We start from the raw sequence: 13,285 nt of genomic DNA on the forward strand, positions 1-13,285 counted from the left end.
TGGCCCTCTTTCTGGCACTCACCCACAAACAGGACCAAGCCTGGCCTGCTGAGGAGTGACGGGCTCCATCCTAGCTGGAGGGGTGCTCTCATCTTATCTATCAACATAGACAGGGATCTAACTCCTCTAGCTCCACAATGAGATAGGGTGCAGGCCAGGCAGCAGGCTGTTAGCCAGCCTGCCAGCTTAGTGGAATCTGCCACTAGCACAGTCAGTGTAGTCAGCTCAGCTATCCCCATTGAGATCGTGTCTGTGCCTCGATCTAGGTTGAGCAAAACTAAACATGGTGGTGTTCGCCTTAGCAATCTCACTGGAATAAAGACCTTCCTCCATTCCTGTCATTATTGAAAGAGATTGTGATAATACCTCAAATCAAATCAAATCAAATTTTATTGGTCACATGCGCCGAATACAACAGGTGCAGACATTACAGTGAAATGCTTACTTACACATCTCAAAATAGGGCTACTTAATGTTAGATCCCTCACTTCCAAGGCAGTCATAGTCAATGAACTAATCACTGATCATTATCTTGATGTGATTGGCCTGACTGAAACATGGCTCAAGCCTGATTAATTTACTGCATTAAATTAGGCCTATCCTCCTCGTTACACTAGTGACCATATCTCCCGCGCATCCCACAAAGGCAGAGGTGTTGCTAACATTTATGACGGCAAATTTCAATTCATGATTTTTTTTAAATAACTTTTCGTCTTTTGAAATCTATTCAGCCTACTCAATCACCTTTTATAGTTACTGTTTACAGGCCTCTTGGGTCGTGAATTCTTATCGGACCTTGTAGTCATGGCAGATAATATTCACATTTTTGGTGACTTCAATATTCACCGACCCACTCCAAAAGGCTTTCGGAGCCATCATTGACTCCGTAGGTTTTGTCCAACATGTCTCAGGACCTACACTAGCCACAATCATACCCTGGATCTAGCTTTGTCACGTGGAATAGATATTGTGGAACTAAATATTTTTCCTCATAATCCTGGTCTATTGGACAACTATCTTATTACGTTTGCAATCGCAACAAATAATTTGCTCAGACCCAAACCAAGGATTGTCAAAAGCTGCGCTATAAATTCTCGGACAACCCAAAGATTCCTAGATGCCCTTCCAGACTCCCTCCACCTACCCAAGGACGCCGGAGTACAAAAATCAGTTAACCACCTAACCGAGGATCTAAACTTAAACTTGCGTAATACCCTAGATGCAGTCGCACTGCTAAAAACAAAAAACATTAGTCACAAGAAACTAGCTCCCTGGTATACAGAAAAAAAAACAAGCCCTGAAGCAAGCTTCTAGAAAATTGGCACGGAAATGGTGCTCCATCAAATTGGAAGACTTCTGACTAGCTTGGACAGACAGTACTGTGCGATATCAAAAATCCCTCACTGCTGCTCGGTAAGCCTACTCTTCCAACCTGATTGAGGAGAATAAAAACAATCCCACATTTATTTTTGATACTGTCACAAAGCTAACTAAAAAGCAGCATTCCCCAAGTGAGGATGGCCTTCACTTCAGCAGTGATGAATTCATTAACCTTTTCGCCGAAAAGATCACGATCATTAGGAAAAAAATGACGGACTCCTCTTTGAATTTGCATATTTCTCCAAAACTCAGTTGTCCTGAGTCTGCACAGAACTGCCAGGAACTCAGATCAATGGAGACATTCAAGTTTTTTAATTCTATACCTCTCAACACATTCACGAAAATAGTCATAGTCAAATAGCTGCCTACTGGAACCTATTCCAACTACTGAAAGAGCTCCTTCCTGTGCTTGGCCCTCCTATGTTGAACATAATAAATGGCTCCCTATATGCCAAACTCCTGAAAAAGCCAAACCTTGACCCGGAAAATATTAAAAACTATCAGCCTATATCGAATCTCCCACTGCTATCAATTTTTTGTGAAAAAGATGTTGCTCAGCAACTCACAAATAATGTATACGAAATGCTCCAGTCTGGTTTTAGACCCCGTAATAGTACTGAGACCGCACTCATGAAGGTGGTAAATTACCTTTTAATGGCATCAGACCATGTCCTCGTGCTCCTAGACCTTAGTGCAGCTTTTGACACCATCGATCACCACATATTTTTGGAGAGATTGGAAATCCTAATTGGTCTACACGGACAAGTTCTTGCTTGGTTTAGATCTAATCTGTCGGAGAGATATCAGTTCGTCACTGTGGATGGTTTGTCCTCTGAAAAATCAATGGTAAGTTTCGGTGTTCCTCAAGGAAACACAATGTCAACTTTCCCTGCTATGCAGACGACATTTAGATGAAACATGGTGAAGCCCCAAAATTGAAGAAAGTGGTTGGCGGCTAATTTTTTACTTTTAAACTCGGGCAAAACAGAAATGCTAGTTTTAGGTCCCAATAAACAATGAGATCTGCTGTTTGATCTGACAATTAATCTTGATGGTTGTACAGTCGTCTCAAATAAAACTGTGAAGGATCTTGGCGTTACTCTGGACCCTGATCTCTCATTTGACGAACAAATACAAAATATTTAAAGAGCAGCTTTTTTCCATCTTTGTAACATTGCAACAATCAGAAACTTTTTGTCAAAATGTTTAGCAGAAAAGCTAATCGTTGCTTTTGTCACTTCAAAATTAGACTACTGCAATGCTCTACTCTCCGGCTACTTGGATAAATAACTAAATAAACTTCAGCTAGTGCTAAATATCTTGACTAGAACCAACAATTTGGATTATACACTGCTCAAAAAAATAAAGGGAACACTTAAACAACACAATGTAACTCCAAGTCAATCACACTTCTGTGAAATCAAACTGTCCACTTAGGAAGCAACACTGATTGACAATACATTTCACATGCTGTTGTGCAAATGGAATAGACAACATGTGGAAATTATAGGCAATTAGCAAGACACCCCCAATAAAGGACTGGTTTTGCAGTTGGTGACCACAGACCACTTCTCAGTTCCTATGCTTCCTGGCTGATGTTTTGGTCACTTTTGAATGCTGGCGGTGCTTTCACTCTAGTGGTAGCATGAGACGGAGTCTACAACCCACACAAGTAGCTCAGGTAGTGCAGCTCATCCAGGATGGCACATCAATGCGAGCTGTGGCAAGAAGGTTTGCTGTGTCTGTCAGCGTAGTGTCCAGAGCATGGAGGCGCTACCAGGAGACAGGCCAGTACATCAGGAGACGTGGAGGAGGCCGTAGGAGGGTAACAACCCAGCAGCAGGACTGCTACCTCCGACCTTTGTGCAAGGAGGAGCAGGGGGAGCGCTGCCAGAGCCCTGCAAAATGACCTCCAGCAGGCCACAAATGTGCATGTGTCTGCTCAAACGGTCAGAAACAGACTCCATGAGGGTGGTATGAGGGCCCGGCGTCCACAGGTGGGGGTTGTGCTTACAGCCCAACACCGTGCAGGACGTTTGGCATTTGCCAGAGAACACCAAGATTGGCAAATTCGCCACTGGCGCCCTGTGCCCTTCACAGATGAAAGCAGGTTCACACTGAGCACGTGTGACAGACGTGACAGAGTCTGGAGACACCGTGGAGAACGTTCTGCTGCCTGCAACATCCTCCAGCATGACCGGTTTGGCGGTGGGTCAGTCATGGTGTGGGGTGGCATTTCTTTGGGGGGCCGCACAGCCCTCCATGTGCTCGCCAGAGGTAGCCTGACTGCCATTAGGTACCGAGATGAGATCCTCAGACCCCTTGTGAGACCATATGCTGGTGCGGTTGGCCCTGGGTTCCTCCTAATGCCAGACAATGCTAGACCTCATATGGCTGGAGTGTGTCAGCAGTTCCTGCAAGAGGAAGGCATTGATGCTATGGACTGGCCCGTTGTCCAGACGCTGTCAGTGTTTTGTTCCTGTCTTTTTTTTCTATAAATGTTCACTCCCTGTACTTGCTTCTTGTCTACCAGAGTCTGTCCTTACAGAATGCTGACACCAATATCAGAAGCATCAGGGAAGTCTTTTTGTTTTTTTGTTTGGGTTGGGGACGTCGGGTCTGGGTGCCGCTGCCGAAGGCACCGGGGATGTCTCAGCTGGCTCGTCAAGCTTCCATGCCATAGCTGGCTCGAGAGGTTTTCTTTCCTCGGTTGGCTCGGCAGGCTCCCATCTCACGTCATGCCTCAGCGGGCTCGTTAGGCTCCCATGCCTCAGCAGGCTCGTCCGGCTCCCATGCCTCGGCCAGCCCGTCAGGCTCAACCAGGTGGGATGCCGGGTGGCGTCCCTAGAGTGGGGGTACTGTCACGCCATCATTACGCACACCTCTCACCATCGTTACATGCATCAGCGCTTCATTGGACTGACTTGAACTTCATCACAGCTTTATTACCTCCCCTATATCTGTCTGTTCCTCTGTCTGATCCCCGTGTCAGCATTAATGTTGTTTTGTTTTCCGTTGTCCAGACGCTGTCAGTGTTTTGTTCCTGTCCGTTTTTTCTATAAATGTTCACTCCCTGTACTTTCTTCTCGTCTACCAGTGTCTGTCCTTACAGATAAGGCTAGGGCTGATTTCAAGGTTTGACGTCTAACCTACAAAGCATAGTGTATAAATGTTATGGAATGGTCTGCCGATACCATGTGAGAGACGCAGACTTGGTCTCAACCTTTAAGTCTTTACTGAAAACTAATCTCTTCAGTAGGTCCTATGATTGAGTGTAGTCTGGCCCAGGAGTGCGAAGGTGAACGGCAAGGCACTAGAGTGACGAACCACCCTTGCTGTCTCTGCCTGGCCGGCTCCCCCCTCTCCACTGGAATTCTCTGCCTCTGACCCTATGACTGGGGCTGAGTCACTGGCTTGCTAGTGCTCTCCCATGCCATCCCTAGGAGGGGTGCATCACGTCTTGCCAGGCTTTTTTCGACTTCAGTGGGTCAAGTTACTGGCGTGATCTTTCTGTTCTGTTTTGCTCCCCCTCGGGCTTGTGCATTGGAGGAGATCTTTGTGGGCTATACTCCTCCTTGCGCAGGGTAGTAAGTTGGTGGTCTGTTCATATCCTTCTGGTGGTGTGGGGGCTGCGGGTGGGGTTATATCCTGCCCTGTCCGGGGGTATGGTCAGACGGGGCTACAGTGTCCCCCGACCCCCCTGTCTCAGCCTCCAGTATCTATGCTGTGCTGCAATAGTCTCTGTGTCGTGGGCTAGGGTCAGTCTGTCCTATCTGATGTAATTATCCTGTTTTATCTGGTGTCCTGTGTGATCTTAAGAATGCTCCCTCTAATTCTCCCATCTCTTTCTCGCTCTCTCTCTCCCTTCCCGGAGAACCTGAACCCTAGGACATTTTTACATTTACATTTTAGTAATTTAGCAGACGCTCTTATCCAGAGCGACTTACAGTTAGTGAGTGCATACATTTTCATACTTAGGACCATGCCTCAGGACTTAATAATAATAATAATAATAATATGCCATTTAGCAGACGCTTTTATCCAAAGCGACTTACAGTCATGCGTGCATACATTTTTGTGTATGGGTGGTCCCGGGGATCGAACCCACTACCTTGGCGTAACAAGCGCCGTGCTCTACCAGCTGAGCTACAGAGGACCACTATGGACTGGCCCGTCCACCTGGTCGTGCTGCTGTTCCAGTTTCTGCTGTTCTGCCTGCGCCTATGGAACCCTGACCTGTTCACCGGACATGCTACCTCGTCCCAGACCTGCTGTTTCGACCCTCTCTCTCCCTCTATCCCTCGCTTTCCCCCTCTTTATCTCTCTCTCTCTACCACACCTGCTGTCTCGACCTCTGAATGCTCGGCTATGAAAAGCCAACTGACATTTTACTCCTGAGGTGCTGAACTGTTGCACCCTCTATAACCACTGTGATAATTATTATCTATGAACGTTTGAACATGGCCATGTACTCTTATCTCCACCGGGCACAGCCAGAAGAGGACTGGCCACCCCTCAGAGCCTGATTCCTCTTTCTAGGGAGCTTTTCCTAGCCACTGTGCTTCTGTGCTTCTATATCTGCATTGCTTGCTCTTTGGGGTTTTAGGCTGGATTTCTGTATCTGCTGATGTAAAAAGGGCTTTATAAATACATTTGATTGATTGATTTAAACCGTGCAGTCATTGGTTTTAAAGCGTCTCTGTGATATGTAACCATAATTGAAGTTGCAGCATATTGTCCTACTAGCGTTTTCTAAAATGTGCTGCAGTCCTATTTCCATCTAGTGTTCATGGGGGGATGAAAGCGTGTGAGTAGTAGTGAAGCTCCTACTTTATCATCCACTAAGTGTGAGCCCATTCACTTCATTTAACCAGCCTGCCCTCTTGAAATGAGCAAAGTCAATCCCAACAGGGCTTCTAATGAATGGCTGTTCGATGTCATAGCAAATGTTTATTAGGAGCCTGGTATGAGGCGGTTTGTTACCTCTAATTCATTTCCTCTAACCAGTATCCAATCGATTTATACACACGCACTTAAACAAATATCATTCACACATACACGTACACATCCACAAACAACCACACACATACACGTGCGCATGCACAAACAATCATAAGCACACATTACTATAAGAGTTGAACAGTAAATGTAACACAACTGGGAAATGTAGGGTTTATATCAGGGTAAAGGCACCATTGGGCTAACCTTTGATATTACTCTGTAATAGGATATACATAGACAATTACACTGTAAAATATGCCATTATTACATGTAATGACTTTGTAATTACTCTGTAACAGGTTATACAGTACAGTACTTACCAGTGCAACCAAATTAGGGAAAAAGTATGATAAGTCAATTCATGTAAATAGTTATTTTATCGCCTGCATTTACCAAGGAATAATACAAGGGTATTATGCTATTCTTAATACACGTAAGTATGTAAGCCACTAGGCCTACACTACATTCCCATTTAATTTGCATGTGTTTATTCTAATGTGCTCTACACCCTTCTATATGGCCTCAGGCATGAGACTTTCTGAGATTCCGACATTTTACACCTCAAGAATGATATTTTTTTTCTGAATACATAATTTAAACGCTTCCGAAGGACAACATAAAAGGAAAGGGAAAGGGGGATACCTAGTGGGTTGTACAACTGAATGCATTCAACAGAAATGTGTCTTCCACATTGGTTGCGCTCACATAATGCAGTAGAAAAGCAATGACTGCAGGTGACGCTGTAGTAAAGGTCACTTTTAGTCTTATTGTGGGTTTATTCATTTTATTTATTTTTATTTCACCTTTATTTAACCAGGTAAACCAGTTGAGAACAAGTTCTCATTTACAACTGCGACCTGTTTATTGTCTCCGTGTGCACCAGCTCCTACAGAACAGTACAGTGACTGAAATTAAATATGTGCATATGTACATGTGTATATGTGTGTGTATATATATACAGTGCATTCGGAAAGTATTCAGACCCCTTCACTGTATCCACATTTTGTTACGTTACAGCCTTATTTTAAATGGGTTAAATTGTTTTTTCCCCTCATCAATCTACACACAATACCCCATATTGACAAAGCAAACTCAGGTTTTTAGAAATGTTTGCAGATTTGTTAAAAATAAAAAAACGGCAACATCATATTTACATAAGTATTCAGACCCTTTACTCAATACTTTGTTGAAGCACCTTTCGCAGCCATTACAGCCTCAAGTCTTCTTGAGTATGACACTACAAGCTTGACACACCTGTATTTGGGGAGTTTCTTCCATTCTTCTCTGCAGATCCTCTCAAGCTCTGTCAGGTTGGATGGGGAGCATCGCTGTACAGCTATTTTCAGGTCTCTCCAGAGATGTTCAATCAGGTTCAAGTCTGGGCTCTGGCTGGGCCATTCAAGGACATTCAGAGACTTGTCCCGAAGCCACTCCTGCATGGTCTTGGCTGTGTGCTTAGGGTTGTTGTCCTGTTGGAAGGTGAACCTTCTTCCCAGTCTGAGTTCCTGAGCGCTCTGGACCTGGTTTTCATCAAGGATCTCTCTTTACTTTGCTCAGTTCATCTTTCCCTCAATCCTGACTAGTCTCCCAGTCCCTGCCACTGAAAAATGTCCCCACAGTATGATGCTGCCACCACCATGCTTCACCGTAGGGATGGCCAGGTGATGAGCGGTGCCTGGTTTCCTCCAGATGTGACGCCTGGCATTCAGATCAAAGAGTTCAATCTTGGTTTCATCAGACCAGAGTATCTCATGGTCTGAGTCCTTTAGGTGCCTTTTGACAAACTCCAAGCGGGCTGTCATGTGCCTTTTACTGAGGAGTGGCTTCCGTCTGGCCACTTTACCATAAATGCCTGATTGGTGGAGTGCTGCAGAGATGGTTGTCCTTCTGGAAGGTTCTCCCATCTCCACAGAGGAACTCTAGAGCTCTGTCAGATTGACCATCGGGTAATTGGTCACCTCCCTGACCAAAGCCCTTCTCCCCCGATTGCTCAGTTTGGCCGGGCGGCCAGCTCTAGGAAGAGTCTTGGTGGTTCCAACCTTCTTCCATTTAAGAATGATGGAGGCCACTGTGTTCTTGGGGACCTTCAATGCTGCAGAAATTTTTTTTGTACCCTTCCCCAGATCTGTGCCTCGAGACAATGCTGTCTAGCTCTACGGACAATTCCTTTGACCTCAAGGCTTGGTTTTTGCTCTGACATGCACTGTCAACTGTGGGACCTTATATAGACAGGTGTGTGCCTTTTCAAATCATGTCCAATCAATAGAATTTACCACAGGTGGACTCCAATCAAATTGTAGAAAAATCTCAAGGATGATCAATGGAAACAGGATGTACCTGAGCTCAATTCGAGTCTCATAACAAAGGGTCTGAATCCTTTTGTAAATAAGGTATTTTGTGTTTTTTATCTTTAATACATTAGCAAAAAATTCTAAAAACCTGTTTTCGCTTTGTCATTATGAGGTATTGTGTATAGATTGATGGAAAAAAATGTTTTAATCAATTTTAGAATAAGGCTGTAATGTAACAAAAAAAGGAAGAGTCTGAATATAGCCATATTTTCCACTTAATTTGAAACTGGATTATCTACGGCATATACAGTGCCTTCAAAAGTATTCAGACTCCTTGGATTTCTTCACATTTTATTGTGTTACCCAGTGTCATTTAATTGTAATTTTTTTGTCAACAATCTACACAAAATACTGTGTCAAAGTTGAAGAAAATGTTGATTTCTTTTTAAGATTAATAAAACATTTAATATCTAAAATATAGTTGTTGCAATAGTATTCAGCCCCTTTGTTTAGGCAAGCCTAAATTAGTTCAGGAGTAAAATGTGCCTTAACAAATCACATAAAAAGTTACATGGACTCACTCTGTGTGAAATAATAGGAGTTGACATGATTTTTGAATTAATAACCCTTCCTCTGTCCCCCATACATACAACATCTGTAAGGTCCCTCAGTCAAGTATTGAATTTCAAGCACAGATTCAATTACAAAGACCAGGGAGCTTTTCAAAAACCTAAAAAAAGGGTGATTGGTAGATGGGGTAACAATAACAAATCAGACATCGAATATCTCTTTAAGCATGGTCTAGTTAATAAATATGCTGTGCATTATGTATTAAACCACCCAGACACCTCAAAGATATAGTCGTCCTTCTGAACTGAGCTGCAGGACAGGAATGAAACTGCTCAGGGATGGTACCGTGAGGCCATTGGTGATTTTAAAACAGCTACAGAGTTCAATGGTTGTGATGGGAGACAACTGAGACGGAACAACAACATTGTAGTGACCCCACAATAACGACCAAAATGACAGAATGTAAAGAACACAAATATACAAAATATATTCCAAAACATGCATCTTGTATGCAAACAAGGCACTAAAGTAATACTGCAAAAAAAACATGGCAAAGGAATACACTTTTTGGCCTAAATGCAAAGCCCTATGTTTGTGGCAAACCAACACATCACTGAGTAACTGCCTCCTTATTTTCAAGCATGGTGGTGGCTGCATCATGGTATGGGAATGCTTGACATCGGCAAATACTGGGGAGTTTTTCAGGATAAAAAGAAAAGGGATAGGGCTAAACACAGACAAAATCCTAGAGCAAAACCTGCTTCATTCTGCTTTACTCCAGATACTGGGAGAGGAATTCACCTTTAGGCAGGACATTAACCTACAACACAAGGCCAAATCTACACTGGAGTTGCTTGCCAAGAAGACAGTGAATGTTCCTAAATGGCCAAGTTACAGTTTTGACTTAAATCTGCTTGAAATCCTATGGGAAAATGTGAAAATTGCTGTCTAGCCATGATCCCTAACATCTTGAAAGAGCTTGAAGAATTTAGAAAACAATAATCGGCAAATATTATACAGTCCAGGTGAGAAGACTTGTAGCAGTAGTTGCTGCCAAAGGTGTTTCTAACATGTTTGGCCTCAGGGAGCTGAATATTATGCAATTACTATATTAAATGTATTTGTATTAATCTTTTTTTTATGACATTTTCTTCCACTTTGACATTACAGAGTATTCTGTGTAGATTATTGACAAAAAAGTACTATTAAATCGATTTTAATCCCACTTGTAAGACAATAAAATGTGACAAAATACAACGGGTCTGAATACATTTGCAAGGCAATGTATACAGTACATATCTGCAGTGACGTATTTTTATTAGGAATACGTCATGTTATTTTATGTCATCATGTTTGTTTGAATAATTTTTTAGACTAACATCAGCGTCTGTCTTTGTGTTGTCAACATTCTTTGTGTTGGGTTTATAATTGAAAATCAATAAATAATTATTATAAGAATTTGGTGGGTGCTTATATTTGTCCTATTTGTTATTGACATAGTGTTGTACTGTTCAATGTTCTCTACTTATATATTGCTCTAAATACCCCAATTCATGTTAATTTTAAAAGAATATAAGATAAAAAAATTGCTGACACCATTCAAACTAATGAGGGTTCAGAACTTTAAAGCCAATTATCTCAGAATCATCTTTTTGCAGATAGATAGTCCCAAGCTCTCGATGTGTGAATTGGAAATTGTTTTTTTGCATATCCCAACTCTCCCTGAGACACCCTCGGAGAGTGGGGTCATGGCCAGGGTCTGTCATTATTAACGGTGATCCTTGAGCAATTAGGGTTAAGTGCCTTGCTCAAGGACACATTGACAGATATTTCACCTTGTCGGCTCGGGGATTGAAACTATCAACCTTTCGGTTACTGGGCCAATGCTTTAATTGCTAGGCTACCTGCCACCCAACTGATCATAGAAAAATGAATACTATTTGTATCAGTGACTTTGTGTGGCAATGTATAATTCTATTTCAGTCTTTGTCTGTTTCTTTTCTTTACAATGTTAATTCTGTCTTCTTTTGTTCCTATTGTAGCTGTACTTCTGTACTCAGCGTCAGCGTCACGTCATCAATTAGAACACGCAAAGCCAAGCCCCTCATTTGGGGGACGCGTCCCGGTTCGTCCCATAGACCAACATTCAAAGTTGGCATCTTTCAGCTGTGCTTTTGAATCTCCCAAATAACGAGAAAATACCCCAAAGTTGTTGTGTCGCAAGTTGTACCTCTAATAAGAGGAAAAACCCAGACCTCAGGTTTGTCACTCTAACAAATCCCAAAACGGAGTCTCACAGAAGAGTACTTTGGCTCCAGTCCATCAAACATGAGGATGCCTCAGATAGCCAATTTGTAAGTCGCTCTGGATAAGAGCGTCTGCTAAATGATGCAAAAAATGTAATGATGTAAAAAATAGCCTGTGGGACCTGGCTTCATCACACACCTACATGTAGGAAGCACTTCATTACAGGTAAGAAAGGCATTCTTGTTTATATTAGACAGGGTGTAGATGTGTATTGTACTGTTGATTGGGGTTTCTGTGTATAACAAGGAGCGCTATCCAGCTTTTTTCCATTACCTGTGGCTCGGGAGACCTGTACAGGTCGCGAATGAAGAGGCTAGCTTGCAGCTAACATTAGCTATCTCAAGTCCGACATTGTAATTGGTTGTAAACGAGAAGGGTGGAGTGAAAGCCATCCTTAAAATAAGTTAGCTAGCTTACATTACCAGTCTAAGAGATAGTGAAATGTGTTGTGTTGGCCTACTGTGTACACGGGGTAAAGAACTGCCCATGAATTGGGTCTAAATTAGTGAGAGCCTGTGGTGTAATTATTAGACCTATTACTTCTCAATAAGCTTTGGTCAAAAGCCAAGCACAACGTAAAAATATAATGCCATTTCAGACAAACACATTTTCTTTCATTGTTTTTTCTTCTATTGAGAGTTATAAGGTAGAAACAGTAAAAATGTGCGATGTAACGATTGCATGAACTTTATCTCTGCAGAGGGTCCTTTTCCACCCCTACCACACTCATTACTCCCACTTCTAACATTGCCTATGGTTATACATTTAGGGCACAACTACACTCAGACAACCACAAATGGAACTGTGAAGTGTTTCACAGCTTGTAGTCCTGCTGGCAGTATCACATATCTGTCAAAAGGCTGGGGTAGTTGTGCTTCTGATGTGAAGATTGTCAGAGAGTCTGGCTTTATCTCTCCACAATATCATCATCCTAGCGACCAGGTATGTATTATGTATGTATGTAAGTACACTATATATACAAGTATGTGGACACCCCTTCAAATTAGTGGATTTGGCTATTTCAGCCACACCTGTTGCTGACAGGTGTATAAAATCGAGCACACAGCCATGCAATCTCCATAGACAAACATTGGCAGTAGAATGGCCTCACTGAAAAGCTCAGTGACTTTCAACATGGCACCGTCATAGGATGCCACCTTTCCAACAAGTACATTTGTCAAATTTCTGCCCTGCTAGAGCTGCCCTGGTCAACTGTAAGTGCTGTTATTGTGAAGTGGAAACGTCTAGGAGCAACAATAGCTCAGCCGCGATGTGGTAGGCCACACAAGCTCACAGAACGGGACCGCCAAGTGCTGAAGCACGTTGCTTGTAAAAATTGTCTGTCCTCGGTTGCAACATTCACTACCGAGTTCCGAACTGCCTCTGGAAGCAACGTCAGCAGAAGAACTGTTCATCGGGAGCTTCATGGAGGGTTTCTATGGCCGAGCAGCCACACACAAGCCTAAGATCACCATGTGCAATGCCAAGCGTCGGGTGGAGTGGTGAAAAGCTCGCCACCATTGGAATCTGGAGCAGTGGAAACGCGTTCTCTGGAGTGATAATAATAATAATAATAATATGCCATTTAGCAGACGCTTTTATCCAAAGCGACTTACAGTCATGCGTGCATACATTTTTGTGTATGGGTGGTCCCGGGGATCGAACCCACTACCTTGGCGTTGATGAATCACGCTAAACCATCTGGCAGTCTGATGGACAAATCTGGGTCTGGCAGA

The sequence above is a fragment of the Coregonus lavaretus genome, assembly GCF_964263955.1.
Source record: "Coregonus lavaretus genome assembly, chromosome: 9".
Lineage (NCBI taxonomy): Eukaryota > Metazoa > Chordata > Actinopteri > Salmoniformes > Salmonidae > Coregonus > Coregonus lavaretus.